The sequence below is a fragment of the Heptranchias perlo genome, unplaced genomic scaffold, assembly GCF_035084215.1.
Source record: "Heptranchias perlo isolate sHepPer1 unplaced genomic scaffold, sHepPer1.hap1 HAP1_SCAFFOLD_70, whole genome shotgun sequence".
NCBI lineage: Eukaryota > Metazoa > Chordata > Chondrichthyes > Hexanchiformes > Hexanchidae > Heptranchias > Heptranchias perlo.
The window spans coordinates 1,581,510-1,604,626 of NW_027139729.1; the positions used below are offsets into that span (position 1 = coordinate 1,581,510).

Below are 23,117 nucleotides of genomic sequence, written 5' to 3' on the forward strand. Positions count from 1 at the left end.
ACCGTTCAAAACAATACAATACAGGTCGTGCACACTAAGATCTCATTATTACAATTCAAAACACAGTACATATGTTCAAATACATTCTGTACCATACAAAGTGACATGTCCTTACATGGTCGCCTTTCCTCAAAGAACCTTTTCGGAGGCAGCACCTCACTTCAGTGCGTCCCTCAGAACATACTCCTGGACCTTGGAATGTGCCATTCGGTAACAGTCGGTCGTGGACAGCTCCTTCAACTGGAATCCAAGCAGGGAGTGGCCCTGGGAGTCCTCAACATTGACTCTGGTACCCATGAAATCTCATGGCATCAGGTCAAACATTGGCAAGGAAACCTCCTGCTGATTACCACCTACCGTCCTCCCTCAGCTGATGAATCAGTCCTCCTCCATGTTGAGCACCACTTGGAGGAAGCACTAAGGGTAGCAAGGGCACAAAATGTACTCTGGATGAGCGAATTCAATGTCCATCACCAAGAGTGGCTCGGTTGCGCCACTACTGACTGAGCTGGCCGAGTCCTGAAGGATACAGCTGGCAGACTGGGCCTGCGGCAGGTGGTGAGCGAACCAACACGAGGGAAAACCTGCTTGACCTCGTCCTCACCAATCCACCTGTCGCAAATGCATCTGTCAATTACAGTATTGGTCGGAGTGACCAGCGCATCGTCCTCGTGGAGATGAAGTCCCGTGTTCGCACTGACGACACCATTCAACGTGTTGTGTGGCACTACCAACGTGCTAAATGGGATAGATTCAGAACATAGAATCATAGAATCATAGAAGTTTACAACATGGAAACAGACCCTTCGGCCCAACATGTCCATGTCGCCCAGTTTATAACACTAAGCTAGTCCCAATTGCCTGCACTTGGCCCATATCCCTCTATACCCATCTTACCCATGTAACTGTCCAAATGCTTTTTAAAAGACAAAATTGTACCCGCCTCTACTACTGCCTCTGGCAGCTCGTTCCAGACACTCACCACCCTTTGAGTGAAAAAAATTGTCCCTCTGGACCCTTTTGTATCTCTCCCCTCTCACCTTAAATCTATGCCCCCTCGTTATAGACTCCCCTACCTTTGGGAAAAGATTTTGACGATCGACCTTATCTATGCCCCTCATTATTTTATAGACTTCTATAAGATCACCCCTTAACCTCCCACTCTCCAGGGAAAAAAGTCTCAGTCTATCCAACCTCTCCCGAAAAGTCAAACCATCAAGTCCCGGTAGCATCCTAGTAAATCTTTTCTGCACTCTTTCTAGTTTAACAATATCCTTTCTATAATAGGGTGATCAGAACTGTACACAGTATTCCAAGTGTGGCCTAACTAATGTCTTGTACAACTTCAACAAGACATCCCAGCTCCTGTATTCAATGTTCTGACCAATGAAACCAAGCATGCTGAATGCCTTCTTCTCCACCCTATCCACCTGTGACTCCACTTTCAAGGAGCTATGAACCTGTACTCCTAGATCTCTTTGTTCTTTCACTCTCCCCAACGCCCTACCATTAACGGAGTAGGTCCTAGCCCGATTCGATCTACCAAAATGCATCACCTCACATTTATCTAAATTTAACTCCATCTGCCATTCATCGGCCCACTGGTCCAATTTATCAAGATCCCGTTGCAATCCTAGATAACCTTCTTCACTGTCCACAATGCCACCAATCTTGGTTTCATCTGCAAACTTACTAACCATCCCTCCTAAATTCTCATCCAAATCATTAATATAAATAACAAATAACAGCGGACCCAGCACCGATCCCTGAGGCACACCGCTGGTCACAGGCCTCCAGTTTGAATAAGAACCCTCTACAACCACCCTCTGTCTTCTGCCGTCAATCCAATTTGTATCCAATTGGCTACCTCACCTTGGATCCCGTGAGGTCTAACCTTATCTAACAACCTACTATGTGGTACCTTGTCAAAGGCTTTGCTAAAGTCCATGTAGACCACGTCTACTGCACAGCCCTCATCTATCTTCTTGATCTAGCAGCTCAAAACTGGGCATCCGTGAGGCAATGTGAGCCAGCGGCAGCAGCAGAATTGTATTTCAGCACAATCTGTAACCTCATGGCCCAGCATATTCCTCACTCTACCATTACCAACAAGCCAGGGGATCAATCCTAGTTCAATGAAGGGTGTAGAAGAGCATGCCAGGGGCAGCACCAGGCATACCTAAAAATGAGGTGCCAACCTGGTGAAGCTACAACTCAGGACTACATGCATGCTAAACAGCGGAAGCAACATGCTACAGACAGAGCTAAGCGAGTTCACAACCTACGACTCAGATCAAAGCTCTGCAGTCCTGCCACATCCAGTCGTGAATGGTGGTGGACAATGAAACAACTAACGGAAGCAGGAGGCTCTGTGAACATCCCCATCCTCAATGATGGTTGAGTCCAGCACATGAGTGCAAAAGACAAGGCTGAAGCGTTTGCAACCATCTTCAGCCAGAAGTGCCGAGTAGATGATCCATCTCTGCCTCCTCCTGATATCTCCACCATCACAGAAGCCAGTCTTCAGCCAATTCGATTCACTCCACGTGATATCAAGAAACGGCTGAGTGCACTGGATACAGCAAAGGCTATGGGCCCCGACAACATCCCAACTGTCGTGCTGAAGCCTTGTGTTGCAGAACTAGCTGCGCCTCGAGCCAAGCTGTTCCAGTGCAGCTGCAACACTGGCATCAACCCCACAATGTGGAAAATTGCCCACCTATGTCCTTTCCACAAAAAGCAAGACAAATCCAATCCGGTCAATTACCGCCCTATCAGTCTGCTGTCAATCATCAGCAAAGTGATGGAAGGTGTCATCGACAGTGCTATCAAGCGGCACTTACTCACCAATAACCTGCTCACCGATGCTCAGTTTGGGTTCCGCCAGGACCACTCGACTCCAGACCTCATTACAGCCTTGGTCCAAATATGGACAAAAGAGCTGAATTCCTGAGGTGAGGTGAGAGTGACTGCCCTTGACATCAAGGCAGCATTTGACCGAGTTTGGCACCAAGGAGCCCTAGTATATAGAAGTCAATGGGAATCAGGGGGAAAACTCTCAAGTGGCTGGAGTCATACCGAGCACAAAGGAAGATGGTAGTGGTTGTTGGAGGCCAATCATCTCAGCCCCAGGGCATTGCAGCAGGAGTTCCTCAGGGAAGTGTCCCAGCCCCAAGCATCTTCAGTTGCTTCATCAATGACCTTCCCTCCATCATAAGGTCAGAAATGGGGATGTTCACTGATGATTCCTCAGTGTTCAGTTCCATTCGCATCCCCTCAAATAATGAAGCAGTCCGAGCCCGTTTGCAGCAAGACCTGGACAACATCCAGGCTTGGACTCATAAGTGGCAAGGAAAATTCGCGCCAGACAATTGCCAGGCAATGACCATCTCCAACAAGAGAGAGTCTAACCACCTCCCCTTGACATTCAACGGCATTACCAGCGACGAATCCCCCACCATCAACATCCTGGGGGTCACCATTGACCAGAAACTTAAATGGTCCAGCCACGTAAATACTGTGGCGACAAAAGCAGGTCAGAGGCTGGGTATTCTGCAGCGGGTGACCCACCTCCTGACTCCCCAAAGCCTTTGCACCATCTACAAGGCACAAGTCAGGAGTGTGATGGAATACTCTCCACTTGCCTGGATGGGTGCAGCTCCAACACTCAAGAAGCTCGTCACCATCCAGGACAAAGCAGCCCGCTTGATTGGCACCCCATCCACCACCCGAAACATTCACTCCCTTAACCACCGGTGCACTGTGGCTGCAGTGTGTACAGTCCACAGGATGCACTGCAGCAACTCGCCAAGGCTTCTTCGACAGCACCTCCCAAACCGTCGACCTGCACCACCGAAAAGGACAAGAGCAGCAGGTATATAGGAACAACAGCACCTGCACGTTCCCCTTCCAAGTGACACACTATCCCGACTTGGAAATATATCACCGTTCCTTCATCGTCGCTGGGTCGAAATCCTGGAACTCCCGTCCTAACAGCACCGTGGGTGAACCTTCACCACACGGACTGCAGCGTTTCAAGACGGCGGTTCACCACCACCATCTCAAGGGCAATTAGGGATGGGCTATAAATGCCGGCCTCGCCAGCGATGCCCACATCCCATGAAGGAATAAAAAAAACACACGTAGCGTTGTAAATAAAGTTCGTGAGCTGCAGGCTCAAGTCGCCAGATGGGACTATGATCTAGTGGCAATAACAGAGACGTGCTTCAAAGAAGGGGAGGATAATATTTAAAAATATTTATTTAAAAAGTCGTCACCTTGTAGCTCGGTTGAAAATGTAGTCAACTTGAAATTGTAGTTAGCAGTGAGGAGGATAGTAGCAGACTTCAGACAGACTGGTAATAAAATGGGCAGACACATGGCAGATGATATTTAATACAGAGACGTGTGAAGAGATGCATTTTGGGAGGAAGAATGAGGCGAGGCAATATAAACTAAATAGTGCAATTTTAAAGGTGTTGCAGGAACAGACAGACCTCGGGGTGTATGTACACAAATCATGAAAGTTGGCAGTACAAGTCAATAAATCTGTTAAATAAAACTTATAGGATCATTGGCTTTAAAAATAGAGGTATAGGGAAAAGAAGCAAAGAGGTTATGCTAAACCTTTATAAATCATTGTTTTGAACGCAGCTGAAGTGTTGCCTCCAATTCTGGGCACAACATTTTAGGAAGGATGTCAAGACCTTACAGAAGGTACAGAGGAAATTTATTGGAATGATATCAAGGATAGGGAACGTCAATTAATTGGAGAGACTAGAGACTCTGGAATTGTTCTCCTTCGAGCAGAGAATGTTAAAGGGCCATTTAATAGAGGTGTTCAAACTCATGAAGGGTTTTGATAGAGTAAATAAGGAGAACATGTTTCCACTGGCAGAAGAGTCGGTGGCCAGAGGGTCAGATTGAAAATTATTGGCAAAAGAACCAGAGGCGAGATGAGGAGAATTTGTGTACACAGTGAGGCCTATCAAGATGTCCGTTTGCAAATAATTCCAATAATCCATGGTCACTTTCAAAAGGTGGCCTTGAGCCGATTGACACAAAACAGCGTGAAACGTTCTTCAAAATGCACAAAAGCCCCGGTTTGGGACAGAGTGAAACCGTCACTGAAAGATAAAGGAAAGCAGCTGGGTTGGGTGTGTGTCCAAACATTGTGCATTTTTACAGATTCCCACATCTCCACACCATGAAACAGAATTGCATTAGAAGTGTCGGAGCTCTATTATGGGATGGATGGATGCATGCATTAACGGTGGGAATTGATATGGAAACATTGGGGATTAAAAGCTTCATGCTGATCCCAACGGGCAACTGCAGCACTGAGTTTATTGAAGGACATTAGTCTCCACCCACTGTGCAGATCTATATCTCAGTGATATGGTCAGCTCTAGCATACTGAAAGAGGAAGTGGAGTCTAAATAATGAGAACCGAATGGTGTTAGAATCCACTGGAAACCGGTACTTTGAGAGACACTTTACTCACTGTCACGAACATCATAATATGAGTGTCATCGCTTTGGAGGGCGGACTAAAAAATACAAGATAAATAAGTAAAGAATTTGAAAATATTATATGGTACATTTTGGTAGAAGGATTAAGGAGGCCACGTACTCCCTGGAAAATAAGCGTCTAAATTGGACACAGGAGCGAAGCAATGTAGGGGTCCAGATTCACAAATCATTAACAGGAGCAAATAAAGTTAACAAGGCCATAAATTGCAAACAAAGCACTGGGGTTCATTTCTAGAGCAATAAAATTGAAAAGCAGGTGAGTTATGTTAAACTTATATAGAACCTTGGTTAGACCACACTTAGAATACTGTGCACACTTTTGGTCGCCATATTAAAAAAAGGATGCAGAGGCAGTGTAGAAGGTGCAAAAAAGATTTACAAGAATGAAACCAGAACTGAGTGGTTACGCCCATCAGGAAAGATTGAACATGCTGGGGATCTTTTCTCGAGGAAAGAGAAGGCTGAGGGGTGACATGATAGAGGTTTTAAACATTATAAAGTGGTTCGATAGGGTAATCGTAGAGAAGATATTTCCACTTGTGAGACAGTCCAAATCCAGGAGCCCTAAATATAGAATAGTCACAATAAATCCAATAGGGAATTCAGGAGAAACTTCTTTACACAGAGAGTGGTGAGAATGTGAAACTTGTTACCACATGGAGTAGTTGGGGCGAATAGTATAGATGCCTTTAAGGGGAGGCTAGATAGGTACATGAGAGATAAAGGTGTAGAAGGAAATGCTGATCGGGTTAGCTGATGTAGGATGGGGCGAGACTCGCGTGGAGCATAAACACCGGCACAGACCATTTACGCCGAATGGACTGTTTCCATGCTGTAAATTCTATATAACATCAGGTTGAAGTTAGCAGTGAGAGCAAATACAGAAAAAGGAAACCTGAGGTTAAACATTTTGAACGTAAATTCACTGTGTTAATCTTTCTGATATGCTTTCAACTGAAAGTTAATTTCAAATAATTATTTAATTATTTGAAAACCACCAATATTCGAGGTGTAGTAACAGACTTATTCATGGTCATTGATTTATTAATAAATTCAATTCAATTCACTTAAAATACGTAGACATATTTAATATTGCAACTAATATCGCCTAAGCCATGAATAAGGAGATGTATTTAGGTACAGCATTCAATCAGAATGGGAGAAAGCAGAGGAAACAAACAGTCTCACGGCAAGAGGAGGACAGTACCTGAGGAAACTGACCATTCACAATTTCAGCTGGTTTGGGGCCCGGAATGGAAGTTGGGTAATCAGCTGTTTGCACCGAATAAGGTCAAGGGAGCAGGAGGTGGGTCTAATGGGCAAGCTCAGCTCGGAAAGTACATGCGTGGAGATCGGAGGGAAACTCGAAAAAGGCTCAGGATCAGGGCTGGATGATGGGGGAGCCTTAGGAGAGGTTGGGCTTGGTGATATTGGGAATTGTGGGATGCAGCACAGGCATCTGAATGGATGGTCTTAATCTTAGTGACTTCGGTTATGTAGAGAGACTGGAAAAACTGGGATTGTTCTCCTTAGAGCAGAGAAGGTTAAGTGGAGATTTAATAGTGTTGTTCAAAATTATGAGGGGTTTTGTTCGAGTGTGTAGTGAGAAACTGTTTACACTGGCAGGAGGGTCGGGAATCAGAGGATACAGATTTATGTTAATTGGCAAAAGAATCAGAAGGAGATGAGGATAAATTTTGTTACGCCACAAGTTGTTATGATCTGGAATGGTGGTGGAAGCAGATTCAATAGTAACTTCCAAAAGTGGATTGGATAGAAAGTTGTAAAGGGAAAGAATGCAGAGAGATGGTGAAAGATCAGGGGAGTGGGATTAATTTGATAGCTCATTTAAAAGCTGGCACATGCATGACGAGCCGAAAGGCCTTCTTCTGTGCTGTAAGACTTCATGAAGTTCACTAGGTCCTCGTATTTGTTGTTGGAGGAGAGTGTGGAGGGGGCTGGGAAAGAGATTTATGGAGATTGTGTGTTGTGGGCAAAAGAAGCTGGAGGTTATCTTTGGTCCCCAGGGTCATTCTGGAGCAGCAGGCGGTTTTCAGAGAGGACATAGTGCTTGTTCTAATTCTGGGTCAGCCATATCTGGTGATGGATGGCTGAACCAGTTGTGATCCAGATATGCTCAAGTCTGCACCCCTTGGAATTAAACCAGCAGGAACGATCAGGATAGAAGAGAGTAAACGTTTTACTCGGGGCAAAGGCATCAACGGTTGAAGAACGGGAGTGGTTGAGAAGTTCCACAGCCGCAGAAGTATGATGACAAATGGCGGGTCAAAGTCGAGGCAACAGGGAGTGTGAAAGTGTTTATTCCAAAGTTGGAACGCAGAAGTAATTTGATTTGAAGTAAGTAAGGAGATGTAGGTCATGATGGTTGCAAGGAAGTGACTAATGCCTTGGCAGTGTACAACTCTGGGCACCACACTTTAGGAAGGATGTCAAGGTCTTGGAGAGGGTAACGAGGAGATTTACCCGGATGATACCAGGGAAGAGGGACTTCAGTTGTGTGGAGAGATTGGAGAAGCTGGGGTTGTTCTTCTGAGACCAGGTAAGCGTAAAGGCAGACCTAATAGAGGTATTCAAAATAATGAGGGGCTTTGATCGAGAAACTAGAGTGAAACTTTTTCCGCTGGCAAGTGGTCTTTAACCAGAGGTCACAGATTTCAAAGAGTTGGCAAAAGAACTAGAGGGAAATGAGGAGAAATGTTTACATAAAGAGGTTTGCGAAGATCTGGAACACACTACCTGAAAGGGTGATGGAAGCAGATTCCATAGGAACTTTCAAAGGGCAATTGGACATGTACTTGAAGGGGACTAATTTGCAGGGTTATGGAGAAAATAATTGGGGTGTGTTACTAATTTGGATAGCTCGTTCAAGGAGCCAGCATAGACTCGACGGGCGGAAAGGCCTCCTTCCACGTTGTAAGATTCTATGATTCTATGATTCTTGTCAACTTGAAATTTTATTAAGCAATGAGAAGGATATTGGCAGAGCTCAGGAGGACATTGGTAGATTGGTGAAAAGGGGAAACACGTGGCAGATGACATTTAATGTAGAGAAGTGTGAAGTGATGTATTTTGGAAAGAAGAGTGAGAAGAGGCAATATTACCTAAATGATCAAATTGCACAGCGGGAGCATTAACAGAGAGACCTGGGGATACACATACACAAATCTTTGAAGGTGGTAGTTGGAGATTAAACGGTAAATGCCGACCCTCCTGCCAGTGGAAACAGTCTCTCCCCAACTTCTCGATTAAAACCTTTCATTATTTTTTTCTGAGCAACGGGCAGCAGTAGCACTGTGTTTATTTCAGGACATTAGTCTCACACACTGTGCAGATCTACATCTGTGATATGGTCAACTCCAGCACACTGAAGGAGGAGGTGGAGTCTAAATAATGAGAACAGAATGGTGTTTGAACTCACTGGGAACCGATACTTTTACAAACAGTTTATTCATTGTTACAAATGTCACAATTCGGGTGAACGGTATGGAAGGAGGAAGTAAATTGAACATGAATAAGTAAAGAATCTGAAAATATTGCAGGCAGAATTTAACAGTGATATCAAATACTTAGAACGGAAGCCAATGGTTTCAGCTCAGAAGCGCTTCACCTCGGACAAAGAGGAAGTTTAACCGCTGACAGTAAGGACAGTCAGCAGAACAAGAGTGTGTTTAAACACACTGAATGAAAATTCATTGTGCCAATCTATCTGATTTTCTTCCAATCGATGGTTATATTCATTAATTCTTTGAAAGCAACCACTATTAGAGGTGCAGTAACGGATATATTCTCAGGCATTCATTTATTAATAAAATATAATTCAAGAAACTTAAAATGAATAAAAATATTTAACATTGCAACTAACATCTCCGAAGCTTTCATTAAGGGAATCTATTTAGGGACAGCACTCAAACAGAATGGGAACCCCTGACAGTAAGAACATTGTAGCAGAACCAAGAATGTGTTGAAATATATTGAATGAAAATACATTGTGGCAATCTTTCTGATAGGCTTTTAACCGAGTAATTAATTAATTCTTTGAAATCCACCCCTAATAGTGGTGCAGGAGCACACTGATTATCAGGCATTCATTTATTCATAAAATTGAATTGAATTCACTTGAAATTGATGGAGATGTTTAATATTACACCTAATATCTCCTAAGCTCGCAATAAGGGGATATATTAGATTGTGCCCTCTTGTTCTCCATTTCACCACCATAACTTAATAAGGTCTATCGAGAGGTGTAAATTTGTAACTAATTCCATTAATCCATGGTAATTATCAATAGGTGCACTTGGGTCTAATTACAAAAAACAGCATGAAAAGTTGGAGATAAGGGGTTAATGCTGAGCCCAACTTGCAGCTGCAGCACTGTGTTTATTGAGGAACATTAATCTCCACCCACTGTGTAGATCTGTATCTTAGTGACATGGTCAATTCTAGCACACTGAAGGAGGAAGTGGAGTTAAAATAAATTCCTAGAGCTGAATGCCGTCAGAATTATTCACCAGAAACATTTAGTTGTACAGACAGTACACACACGCACATAAATATCACAAAACCCCTAAAATCGAGATGCAAGATGGAATAGAGGACGAAAAATAAGCAAGCAAACTGAAAATGGCCAGTCCTGAAGAGAACAGGAAGAGCAGTTGGCTTCATGGCGGAAGACAGCGGTTTCAACTTAGCGGTGGGTTAGTTCAAAGAAAGAGGAACTTAAACTCTGACAGAGGGAACAATGTCTCAACACCAACTGAGTCGCTAAAAATATATTTCCCAGATTATCCACTGAATGTGTTCAAATGTTTCTTCTCCCCATTTTTTTCTCTCTATCTCCCCCAAAGACGTGTATTCACGAAGGGAGTTGCTCAGGGCCGCCCTCCAATACCCCATCGCATTATCTGCTCATGTCTGAGTGCAGGGGGTTGATTGACCTGAGGTCAGCCGTGGTGACCCCTGGATAACTGCACCCTCCTAACGCGCATGCTCACTTCCAAGCATGGAACATTTCGTATCAGAGAATCAGAGAAGGTTACTGCACGGCAGGAGGTCATTCGGCCCATCGAGTCCGTGCTGGCTCCATGCATGAGCAATCCAGCTAGTCCCACTGCCCCGCCAAAAATAGCAGGGCTCGTTCGAGATGAAATAAGATGCGATAAGGCGACACTTGGCCGATATTTCATTCAATGGCTTTGGGGCTCTGAGCCCAATGGTATCGTTGCTATCACCCATCGCCCCCACTCCACCCCGCCCCTCCCCCCCGCCTTGATAGAGATCAGCAAACTCAGCGGATGTTGATCGTGGAATTTTCCTTTTATATCCATCTTACTTCTACACTGTAGACAGTAACTGGGCTATCGGGAGACCAATATCTCCAATTTTCACCCCGTCTCAAGGCGCTTCACGGGAGCGTTATCAAACAAAATGTGACACCGAGCCGCTAAATGAGATATTAGGTCAGGTGACCAACAGTTGGTCAAAGCTGTAGGTTTTAACAGACAGATTCTCATAGATTCAATTGTCAAAGAAAAACTAGATCCGAGATACTTTAATACCGATATGAAGAGAGATTGTCCCCTCACCGTTACACTCCCCTCACCGTTACCCGCAGAGAATTCAGCACAAGCAAGCAACCGATCTGAATGCTTTCCAATGTCGAGGGCTCCACGCCAAATTATGAGTTGCTTTCATCCACTGAGATACCGGAGTTCGGACACCGCCTGGTTCAGTCGCACTCTCCCGCTTACAGTTGCCCACTCAGACCGGGAATTGGTATAAAATTGTTTCACGACTCACCAAACAGCAGTAAAAAGCCGGTTGTATCCATTTTCGAAGAAGTGCTACTTTGAGGCATGAGAGCTGCAAGGAACGGTGACTGAATCACTTGCTCCAACTCACAGAAGGACAAACCCGGAAGGGTTGAGAGACTTGAGAGCGGATATGGAGGATGGGTGGGAATGAGTTGGTCCCCACAATTAAAGCAACAACACAGAGTTTTGTACAACCTGAAATAAGATGTGGTTTGGAACATTGCAATGATCTAATATGGCGGCCTTTGACTATTAGACGGTGATCATAGGATGAAGGGGTGAGAATGGACCATGTACCCAGAAAACAGCGGAAATCATTTGTGTTCAGTTAGAACGATTGCTCCCATCATGGTCAGGATCTCCATTGCTGGGAAGGGACTGTGTCCCACTTCAGGCACTCGGTGTCAGCATCAAGCACCCAAAATTCAGGCGCAGGAAAATGTAACAACAAAGTGCCTCAACCCAAACCTCAGAAGAGCTACTGTATCGATCATTGCTTTTCTATTTCCCAAAACAGCCCTCTCGTGGGCTTGTTTCGTGAAGTGTTTTCCTTATTACATTACAGACGATTAAAAATAAAACTGGAACATCCAAACCCGGTAGCAATTTAGTCCCATGGATGTCTGGTATAATGAATGTACATGGATATGTTCAATGTGACTCTGATATTGAGTTGGTTTACTCTCTCATATCGCCCTGGTAACGACTGTGAGAATGAAAATAACACCTCCAGCTTTCTCCAACCGCCAATTTCAAACCGTTTCTCGATAATAGAACCAAAACACAGCGCTCCGCACAAACCCTTACAGACTCGGGCTTCATATTCAAGGATTCCCAGAAGCCCGGAGCTTTTAAACAAACCCCGTTACAATTAACATTCAGTAATATTTCTGCCTAAATACAGTCCCTTCGATAACAAGTCAACCCGCCTCCTTCCATTGCAGTCCCAGACCCGATTCTATCTCCCCACACATCCCCTCGCAGAAGGGTTCAGCAGTTTACAAACACCTTATTCCAGCTGATATGGTGAATCTCGTGTGTTGGTGTTTGAGTTGTGGCGCAGAATTTCTCCGCCAGTGTTACCGTCTCACAGAGACTCTCGCCCTGAATCTGTTAAAAAAAATGAGCATGAACTGGGACTGGAGCCGAACACATCCCCAGTTACAGTGAGGCCCGGCCCGGACATCTCATTCTCTCTATTTTATATCAGAAGGTCTCCCACCTTCATGTTCAGCACTAGAGAGAGACAAACACACACTGTCAGTCTTACACTTCCAATCAGTGTGTCTATATTACGCTTGCCAGCAGTATCCAAAATACGTAGACAGCACCAGAGAGAGAGAGAACGACAGACATATACAGTATTTGTTCCAGACTGATCTGTAAAGTTGCGTTTTATCCAGAAAGATCCCGTTGGAGAGACAAAAGATGCGGTCTCATCTCTCACTGTTATTGTACCAGAGACAGGCACGCATTTAATCCCAAACTCAGGGACAGTGCAGAGAGTGAAAAAAAAAATTGGCGACATTGAACCCTCTTTTGCCTGTTCTACCATCTGCAGTTATGCAGCTCAGGGCCTTTTGGTATAACTCTCATTGACCGAGAGTTTCACTCCGGGTAAGTTAATCTGTGACTTTTACTGTCAGATATGAATGCTATACGGTCCCAACAAACACACCGACTCACTCTTTCCTCGTATGTTTCTCCAGGATTGGTTTGAGAAATCCTCGCATCAGTTTTATCAGTAAATGGGCCAAGAATGAACAGAATCCATAGGTTCATTTCAGAACCGCTCACTTTATCTCTGAAAGACTCTTTACCATCAGAAGATTCTGAGAGAAACAGCAGGCATGGAAACATCCAGTTCAATAGTTAGAGATTGTAAAGTCAGTCTGGATTCCAGCGTTAGGCACTGGTGGAATCCCATCTGTTTCCCATTCTGGTGCCTGTTCCTGCACTGCCTGTGGACCCCATTCCCTCTGACCTTTCCCCCAGACCCACTTCCTTTGCTCAGACTCGGAAAAATTCCAATTGGGGAAAGTTTCCATCGATTTTTGTATTGGGAATTAAACCAGATATCTGCGCATGCGTGACTCAGCCCCGCCCCCAGCGCTGGTTGTTGGTGAGCAGAAGAGCGCATGCGCGCTCCCCTCCCCCAGCTCGGCCTGTGGGCGCCATTCCCTCAGTGAGCGGTAGAAGATGGTTTAAAACAGCCGGGAATGGAGAGATCACGGCCCCCGGGGGAAGGGAGCAAAGAGCAGCCTCGTTACAGCAGCTCATCGCTTCGGGACCGTGTCCGCAGATGGGCTCAGAGATCGGCATTGAGTCCGGGGGAAGGTCAGGGGGAGTCCGGGGGCTGTTTGTAAGAGGCGGAGTGGATCAGGAACTGGTCCCGGAACATGGAGTGAGCGGGGGAAGGGAGAGGTCATTCTCGGGCTGTGTGTGTCCAGGGTGTGTCCAGGGTAAGGGAGAGAGAATGGGAAGAACCTGCTATTTAAAATCATTGCTGCTTTGAATGTTCCTGGTTTAGTTCCAGTCTCACCCTGTTTATTGTTATTGGACAGTGAACAGTGGAAACAGAGCCGGACAGTCAGGATGTGGGGAGTTATACAAAGAGCATCTATTGCAGGCACCAGGTGAGAAGTGTGAAGGACACATTTTAAATAGCTTCTGTTTGCTTTCAGTTGAACGGTTAGTCCCATGGGAGAGGGGATTAGAAACCTGACCTGGACAAAGGTCCCTGCCGCATCGGGTAGTCCCACTCATGGATCAATGCAGGAGTTGAGTTGTGTCTCGAGGTCACGAAATTGTTTTAAAATCGCCCAACACACCTGGTGTGCAGAAGCTGAGTGCTGCAGTACTGCAGTGGAGTCAGACACTGACACCGTTTGTATCACTGGTTTTCATTTGTGGATATTCAAAATAATTATTAACATGGATATTGAACTGATCACTTCTGTATTTTCTACCTCACCTGTTCTTGCGTTACAAGATATATGTTTCTTTCTACAGGCAAACCCGTGAAGGAGCCAGAATGAAAGTGAAGTTTCCTCCATCCGAGGCAAAGGAACATTGCAGCCAGCTCCTTCTCACACACAGTAAGTACATTATCACTCACAGAGCACAGAGATACAGACAGATCATCAGTTCCACAGTCTCAGACAGCAGAAGTATTCAGTCCCACACTGATCCCAAGTTCCAGAGACACATTTTCAATCCAACAGTCAAACAGAGCAGGTGAGGCAGACACTGTTCCATTTCCCCCTAACTCCAGAGACACATTTTCAATCCAACAGTCAAACAGAGCAGGTGAGGCAGACACTGTTCCATTTCCCCCTCACTCAGTCCCGCTGACAGGGAGATACAAAAATCCCAGTCCAAAGTCATGCTTTCAGATTGTCAATTTCAACAAAGGATAACTTTAGCCATGAATTAAATCCCAGATACCCCAAGATTCCAATTGTATGCTAGCCCAAAACTCTCTCACACACACACGTGAGTTTAATACATGAAGTATCCATTCGAATTGTGCACCATTCGAATACAAATTGCAAGTCCAAAACTCATGTGCAGTATCAGATTGAGAAATGCTGTGACTGTAACCTGAGAAACACATTAGATGCCAGTTTATAATAAACTCATAGTATGAGATTTAAAGATAAAGTGTCAATTCTGTGAGCACACATTACACACGAGTCCAAAAATCTTATAATAAAACTTAAAGATGCAGTATCAATTCCTTCAGTGCAGACTGATCTACACATTATATACCAATTCAGAAATGTCACCATATCAGGTTGAAAGATATATTATCATTCACAACAATACTGACAGAGATACAGATTTAATAGTAGTCCAAAATCATACAAATTATCTGATTAAAACCTCCAGCATCAAATCCTAAACTGTATCCATATTTACCAATTAAATAATGAGAAAAACTACTTTAACATTAAGATATTAAAGCTACAGTATTGAATACCATAATGTAATCTGAGAGAATAATTATGGACAGATACAGAATGAATCTCACACTCACATACCGTACCAGAGACTGACAGATGCAGAAGGAATCCTAAGCACACATACAGTACTAGAGGTTGCCAGACACAGAGTGAATCCCACACTCAAGTATGGAACCAGAGATGACAGAAACAGAATGAATCCCAAACGGGCTGACAGTACCAAGGACTGACAGATACTGAGTTCATCCCACACTCACATACAATACCAAGGACTGACAGATATGAGTTCATCCCATACTCTCATAAAGCACCAGAGACTGACAGATGCAGAAAGAATCCAACACTCACATACAGTACCAGAGACTGACCAATACAGAATGAATCCCTCACTCACAACCAGTACCAGATGCTGACAGATACAGAATGAATCCCACAGTCACAAAGAGAATCAGGAACTGACAGTCACAGAATGAATCTCACAATCACACTACTGCAGACTGAGTTACATTTTACATACCAGTTCAAAGATATCATCGTGTCAGATTGAAAGATATAGTATAAATTCCATTAGTGCAGACTGAGCTACATATTAGATATATTAGTAAATACTCATAGAGTATTATACTGAAATAAACAGTATCAATACCATTGGTTCAGATTGAGCTGCACATTACATACGAGTCCAAAAACCTCATAAATGATCAGACTGGAAGATACCGTATCAATTCTATTAGCACTGCCTGACCTGTACATTACATACCAGACTGAAAATCCCATACAATATTAGACTGAAAGATACATTATCAATTCCATCAGTGCAGACTGAGCCACACATAATATAGCAGTCCAAGCATCTCATACCCTATCAGACTCAAAGATACAATATCAATTCCATAGCACGTACTGAGCTCCATGTTACTCACCAGTCCAAAAATCACAGAGAATATCAGATCGAAAGATTCAGTATCACTTCCATTATTGAAGACTGAGCTACACATCTCATTCCAGTCCAAAAATCTCATACAGTGTCAGACTGATAGATACAGTATTAATTCCTTTAGTGCAGGCTGAGCTACATATTACATACCAGTGCATAAATCTCATACAATAACAGATTGAGATACAGAATTAATCCCATTATTGCAGACTGAGCTAAACATTACATCCCAATCCAATAATTTCACTGTGAACAGATTGAAAAGTACATAATCTCTTAACTCTATTGTGAATGATAAAAATGTAATACTACTCCAAAGCTCACACATGTTTGATTAAAGAAAATCGAAAAGTGTATCTATATTTACAAATTAAACACGAGATGAAGAACTGTATATAAATTAAAGTATTAAAGATACAGTTTCAAATTCGATACTGTAAACTGAAATAAGAATACAGAATGAATTCAGACTTGCACATAGTCTCAGAGACTGAATTACAGAATTAATCCCACGCTCAGATAATGTAGCAGAGAATGGCAGATCCAGAATGAATCCCACACTCACACACGGTACCAGAGACTGACAGATAATGAATCCCACACTCACACACAGGAGCAGAGACTGACAGATACGCAATGAATCCCACACTCACTCACAATACCTGAGACTGACAGATACGGAATGAATCCCACACTCAAACACAGGAGCAGAGACTGACAGATACAGAATGAATGCCACACTCACACACAGTACCAGAGACTGACAGACACAGAATGAATCCCACACTCACACACAGTACCAGAGACTGACAGATACAGAATGAATCCCACACACACACAGTACCAGAGACTGACAGATACAGAATGAATCCCACACTCACAGACTGTACTGGAGACTACAGATACAGTATGAATGTCACAGTCACATTACTGCAGACTGAGTTACACTTTACAGACCAGTCCAAAGATCTCATAGTGGTAGATTTAAAGATACAGTATCAATTCTATTGGTGCAGACTAAGCTACATATTAGATATATTGGTAAATACTCGTGTGATACTGAAATAAACATTATCAATACCATTGGTACAGACTGAGCTATACATTACATACGAGCCCAAAATTCACAAATGACCAGACTGGAAGATATAATTTAAATTCTATTAGCACCGCCTGAGCTCAACATTATATATCAGTCCAACAATCTCACAATTTTAGACTGAAAGTTACAGAATCGATTCAATTAGTGCAGACTGAGCCACACATTATACAGCAGTCCAAGAATCTCATCCCGTATCAGACTCAAAGATACAATATCAATTCCATTAACACAGACTGATCTGTATGTTACTCATCAGTCCAAAAATTTCATACAGTATCAGACTGATAGATACAGTATCAATTCCTTTAGTGCAGGATGAGCTACATATTACATACCAGTCCAAAAATCACCTCCAGTGTTAGACTCAGATACAGAATTATTGCAGAATGAAATACACATTACATACCAGTCCAGTAATTTCACTGTGAACAGATTGAAAGGTACATTATCATTCACAATCGAGTTCAGAGATTAAGATGTAATACTACTCCAAAACTCACACACGTCGTTTGATTAAAGAAAATCGAAAATGTATCCACATTAACAAACTAAATGCTCGATGAAGAACTGTATATAATTTAAAGTGTTAAAGATACAGTATCAAATACGATACTGCAAATTGAAATAAGAATACAGAATGAATCCAGACTTGCACATTGTCTCAGAGACTGAATTACAGAATGAATCCCAAACTGAGATAAAGTAGCAGAGAATGGCAGATACAGAATGTATCCCACAACAGACAGTACCAGAGACTGACAGATACAGAATGAATGCATCAATTATATATAGTACCTGGAGACTGACAGATGCAGAATATACCCCATGCTCACACTCAGTAACAGAGACTGACAGATACAGAATAAATCCCACTCTCATATACAGTACCAGAGACTGACCTCTACTGGCGGTAAGCGAGAACTGTAATGAGGGAACAAATTCACATGATCTGTCATGGTTGCAGAAACAGGACAATGTGCAATGTGAGGAAAGTTTCTGTCTGTAACTTTTACTCTCGTATTTTTGCACTTTTTGACGGTGAAAAATGAAGACAATTGATTCATAATAAAGTTTTTGTTTCACTCATTCGATAGTTGTGAATTTGCCCCATTATATTTCACTGTATATTGCACAGTGTTTGTCTCTGATTTCTCAGGATGATTTACATTGCTCCTCTACCCCATTTAGACTCTTATTTTCCAAGCAGTGTGTGGCCTCCTTATTCCCCCCAGCGAAATGCACCACCTCACACCTTTCTATATTGAAATTCAATGACCATTGACACGGCCGTTCTGCAAGTTGATTTTGTCCCAGTCTTCCTCAGTATAGACAGTATCCCCTCAATCAATTACCAGAATTTAACACAGCATTACAAGTAGTGTTTGGTCCAACAAAATGTACTTGCAGCTCGTCTCCATTCCCAGTTTTTCTAAATCCCACCCGTGCAATATAATGTGAAGAATGAGTTTATCTTCTGTCCCTCTCTCATCTGTAAACTTCAATGACCCGGGGTTTGGGGACATCTACTGGCCGGAAGCAAAACTGCAACAGTTCGGAACAAATTGCTGAAACCGGACAATGTGCAGTGTGAGCGTGTTTGTGATTGGTGGCAGGTATTAAATCTGATTTTTTTTTTAAACCTGCCCATTAACATTTCTTGTTTGTTATTGAACAGTAAACAGAGCCGGACAGTAAGGATGTGGGGTGTTATACAAAGAGCATCTATTGCAGGCATCATGTGAGAAGTTTGAAGGACACATTTTAAACAGCGGCTGTTTTGTTTCGGTTGAATGGTTAGTCCCAAGGGAGAGGGGATTAGAAATCTGATATGTGCAAAGCTCCCCGCCCCATCGGGTAGTCCCATTGATGGATCAGTGCAGGGGGTGGGCCGTGTTTGGATGTCACTAAATTGTTGTAAAACAGCCCAACACACCTGGTGTGCAGAAGCTGAGTGCTGCAGTACTGCAGTGGAGTCAGACACTGACACTGTTTGTATCGCTGGTTTTGATTTGTGGATATTACAATGAGTATTAACAGAGATTCAATTGAACACTTTTGTATTTTCTACCTCACCTGTTCTTGAATTACAAGAGATACTTTTTCTTCCAGAGGCAAATCCTTGAAGGACCCAGAATCAGTGTGATGTTTCCTCCACCCGAGGCACAAGGAACAGTGCAGCCAGCTCCTTCTCACACACAGTATGTACATTATCACTCACAGAGCACAGAGACACAGACAGGTCATCAGTCCCACATTCTCAGACAAGCAGAAATATTTAATCCTACACTGATCCCAATCCAACAGTCAAACAGAGCAGGAGAGACAGACGGAATTTCCATTTCACAACAACTCAGTACCACTGACCGGCAGATAAATAATTCCCAGTCCAAAATTACACCCACTATCAGATTGAAAGGCACTGTGTCAATCTCATATTAGTTCAGCCTTAGCTACAAATTAAATATCAGATAGAACTGACACATGGTACCGATTGATAGATACAGAATCAATCACAATAGTGTACCCCGAGATTCAAATTAAATACCAGCCCACAACTCACACACATTATGAGCTTAAAGATGCAGTATTCATGACAATATTGGACACTAAGATATAAATTAGATACCAGTTCAGATGTTACCCATATTTGCATCACATATATGTCCAAAAATCTCATAGTGTCTGAATGAAATGTACAGTTTCAATTCCTTTACCGGAGACTGTGTTGCACATTAGATACAAGTCCAAAATTCTCATACAGTATCAGATTGAAAGATACAGTATCAATTCCATTAATGCAGACTGAGCAACACATCACATACCAGTCTAAATATCTCTGTGTCAGATTGAAAGATACAGTTTCGAATTGATTAGTACAGACTGACCCACACGTTACATACCAGGATACAAATCTCACACAGTATCTGACTGAAAGATACAGTATCAATCCCATTAGTGCAGACTGAGCTGCACATTCGATACCAGTCCAGAAATCACATTCAGGGTCATGCTGAAAGATGCAGTTTGAATTCCATTTGTGCAGACTGAGCTACACATTATATATGGTCCAAAATTCGAATAGAGTATCATACTGAAAGATACAGTATCAATTCCATTAGTGCAGATTGAGCTTCACATTTTTATGGTCCAACATTCGAATACATTATCGTACTGAAAGATACAGTATAAATCCTATTCATGTTGACTAAGCTACACATTGCAAACCAGTCCAATAATCAGATCAACTCATGCTGAAAGGTACGGCATCAATACCATTATTGCAGACTGAGTTATTCCTTACACACAAGTCCAAATACAGCACACAGTGTCAGACTGAAAGATACAGTATCAATCCCATTAATGCAGACTGAACTACACATTAAATACCAGTCCAAAAATCACACAGTGTCAGCTTGAAAGATAAAGTATCAATTCCACTAGCCCAGACTGAGCTACACAATAAATACCAGTCCAATAGTTTCACAGTAAGGTATTGAAGTGTACATTATCATTTAAAATAGTCTTCACAGAAATTAAGATATAATCCTACATCAAAACTCACAAACATTGTTTGATTAAAACAAAATCCAAAAGTGTATCCATAATTACAAATTAACGCTAGAAAAAGGACGATGCATACATTCATGTATTAAAGACACAGTTTCATGCAACATACTGCAACCTGAAATAAAAATACAGAACGAATCCAGACTTGCACTTTGTCCCAGAGATTGAGTTACAGAATAAATCCTACGCTGAGATATAATACCAGAGACTGACTGTCACAGAATGAATCCCACACTCACAGGCAGCACCAGAGTCTGACAGATTCAGAATGAATCCCACACTCACACACAGCACCAGAGACTGACAGATACAGAATGAATCCCACACTCACACACAGTATCAGAGACTGACAGATTCAGAATGAATCCCACACTCACACACAGCACCAGAGACTGACAGATTCAGAATGAATCCCACACTCACACACAGTACCTGAGACTGACAGATACAGAGTAAATCCTACATTCACACACAGTACCAAAGACTGACAAATTCAGAATTAATCCCTCACTCACACACAGTACCAGAGACTGACAGATACAGAGTAAATCCCACACTCACATAAAGTACCGGAGACTGACAGATATTTTATGAATCTCATACTCACACACAGTACCTGAGTCTGACAGATACAGAGTTAATCCTAAATTCACACACAGTACCAGAGACTGACAAATTCAGAATTAATCCCACAATCACACACAGTACCAGAGACTGACAGATTCAGAATTAGTCCCACAATCACACACAGTACCAGAGAATGACAGATACAGAGTAAATCCCACACTCACATACAGTACCGGAGACTGACAGATACAGAGTAAATCCCACACTCACATACAGTACTGGAGACTGACAGATATATTATGAATCTCACACTCACGCACAGTACCACAGACTGACAGGTTCAGAATAAATCTCACACTCACACACAGTACCAGAGACTGACGGATACAGAATAAATCCCACACTCACACACTGTACCGGAGACTGACAGATGTAGAATCAATCTCACACTCACACACAGTACCAGAGACTGAAGAGAGAGAATTAATGTCAAACTCACAGACAGTACTGGAGACTGACAGATAAAGAATGAATATACAGTCTGACATCTACTGGCCGTAAGGGAGAACTGTAACAGAGTGGAACAAATTCACATTGTCTGTCGTTGTGACAGATTCAGGACAAAGTGCAATGTGAGGAAATAGTTTCTCTCTGTAACTTCTACTCTCGTATTTTTTCATGTTTTGACAGTGAAATATTAAGACAATTGATTCAGAATAAAGTTTTTGTTTTACTCATTCGATAGTTGTGAATTTGCCCCATTATATTTCACTGTACATTGCGCAATATTTCTGTCTAATTTCTCAGGACACGATTTAGATTAATACAAATAAACCGAACTGAAACAGAAATAAAAACTGAGCATAAAGCTGGAAGTTTTAATGGCGACCGTCAAAGGTGAAAGGGATAAAATAGAGAGAAAAAAATACCAAAAATGCTGGAAATACTCAGCAGGTCCGGCAGCATCTGTGGAGAAGGGAAGCTCGGGTTAACGGTTCAGGACTATGACCCTTCTATAGATCAGAAAGGTTAATCCGACATAATTTAAATAAGGAACGGGAATCAGCAGAGGGAAAAACTTCAGAAAATCAATTAATTTCACTGAATCCGGACAATTGTGTCCAATATCCACAGTACAGATCAGGGCAAATAATAATAAAAAGGGACAGAGATCAATTCAACATTATGGGGGATATAAATGAGTTTTAAAGTATTTTTTCAAATGTAAATTAGACCCGTTTGTGTTTTGGAAACACGATCCCTCTGAACAGCATCAAATTCGGTTCCAGTCTTGGTGTTTCTGAATTAAGCGAACTGGGATTCAAACCTGTTGGAATTAACTGCTTGGAAGGCAGCTCTGCTCACCATTGTAGCACTTTGTTCACTACGAGGGAGAAATAGAGTGTTTCTGTGGAGTTTGGGTTTTGACTTTCTGGCACTTTAATCACAGACAATAAATAGTTCCCAAACACCAGCCCCTGAACAGACACAAAACGCTGGTGGAATTTCTCATTTATAAATATTAAATAAGGAAACGGCCAGGAAGATTTCACAAGAACAATTGGGGAAGCAAAGAGGAACTACGAAATTAAATTATCAAGGAATATCAAAAGAAAT

At 42.6% G+C, this 23,117-nt stretch overlaps 1 protein-coding gene and 1 long non-coding RNA gene across 2 annotated transcripts in view; one reads left to right on the top strand and one right to left on the bottom strand.

Annotated features, from left to right (window-relative positions):
• The window catches only part of LOC137318393 (zinc finger protein 3-like), a 626,361-nt gene that overhangs the window by 567,525 nt on the left and 35,719 nt on the right, over positions 1 to 23,117 (bottom strand). The gene's annotated exons all lie outside the window — the stretch shown is intronic.
• Positions 13,521 to 22,239, top strand: LOC137318420 (uncharacterized). The gene is made up of 4 exons (XR_010961882.1): positions 13,521 to 13,824; positions 13,927 to 13,998; positions 14,375 to 14,460; positions 19,476 to 22,239. It is a non-coding gene; the product is annotated as an uncharacterized lncRNA (long non-coding RNA).